Source organism: Lissotriton vulgaris, chromosome 5 (genome assembly GCF_964263255.1).
Source record: "Lissotriton vulgaris chromosome 5, aLisVul1.2, whole genome shotgun sequence".
In the NCBI taxonomy this organism is placed as follows: domain Eukaryota; kingdom Metazoa; phylum Chordata; class Amphibia; order Caudata; family Salamandridae; genus Lissotriton; species Lissotriton vulgaris.
In genome coordinates, this window is record NC_141693.1 from 31,459,355 (window position 1) to 31,460,573 (window position 1,219).

Genomic DNA, 1,219 nt, shown 5'->3' on the forward strand with positions numbered 1-1,219 from the left:
CCTGAACGCAGCCGAGCAAGGGGAGGCTCCCCGGGCACCACGGAACCCACGTGCCAGGCCTTTGGCAGTGCAGCAGGCCGGGGGGAGGATTCGGCGCTGGGCTCCTCTCTCTTCACTCGCCGTTACTGGGGAAATCCTGGTTAGTTTCTTTTCCTCCGCTTAGTAATATGCTTAAATTCAGCGGGTCGCCATGTCTGATCTGAGGTCGTAGTCGGAAGCATGACGCCGGAGTGTCAAAGGGGGTCGCCGGAGGTAGGCCGGGACCCTGCCGGAGCAGGGGCCTGGCGTAAACCCGGCAGCATGCGCCCTCTTTCCCACGGCTCGGATCTGAAAGGGGTTTCGCCCTCCCCGGGAAGCCGGCCGCGGAGGTGGGCGCCCGAGGCGTGTGCACGTGGGCAGCCGGTGGGACACCACAGACAGCCTCGTGCGGCACACAGCCAGGCGCTCCGGGATGGGTCCTGGGGCGGACCGGTCGCCGGGCCCCTTCTAGGGGGCCAGGCGCGCCAGCGGCGTACTTCCATGGCAGGACCCGGTGAGGGACCCTGCCACGGGCGATCGGGGGGGTCTGAACTTGTGGGGGGATGAAGGGGAAGCGGAGCTAACCCTGCGATGGCCCCAGCCGCGTCCCGGGGAAGCCCCAGGCCGATAGACGATCGAGCGACCCTCAGACAGGCGTAGCCCCGGGAGGAACCCGTGGCGCAAGGTGCGTTCGAAGTGTCGATGATCAATGTGTCCTGCAATTCACACTAATTCTTGCAGCTAGCTGCGTTCTTCATCGACGCGCGAGCCGAGTGATCCACTGCCAAGAGTCACAGGCAACATTTCCAAAACATTCGCCCACCTGCGAGGGCAGGAGAGGCGGGAGGAAGACGACGCCGTCCGTCCGCCGCACGCGCGGCGAGACGGCCTGGACGCCCTGTTCAAGGCTTCCTCTCTGGGAGTCAGACTGCACCGTTGGGTGAAAAAAACCATTGCCGGGCGCTCGTCCCGGGAGTCCCCCCCACCCACCCGGCGGGCGGGAGAGGAAGAGGGCTCCCGGTGTGATGGGAGCAGGCTGCCCCGTGGCCGCCGGTTCCTCCCGGGGTAACCGGGAGGGACCGCGCGAGTCTTTCCAACCCCTCGGCCCGGCCGCACGGGACCGGGTTTAACCGGGTACCTGGCAACGAGGGAGGGTCGCTCCACCTGCACGTCGGCCGTCCGCCGCCGGGCGGCCCCGAGC

The 1,219-nt window shown here is 67.4% G+C and overlaps 1 non-coding gene across 1 annotated transcript; it reads right to left on the reverse strand.

Moving 5' to 3' along the window:
- Nucleotides 1-658: 658 nt before the first annotated feature.
- On the reverse strand, nt 659-811 carry LOC147710046 (5.8S ribosomal RNA). Its single transcript, XR_015296159.1, has one exon. It is a non-coding gene; the product is annotated as a 5.8S ribosomal RNA (ribosomal RNA).
- Between the last annotated feature and the right edge of the window lie 408 nt (nt 812-1,219).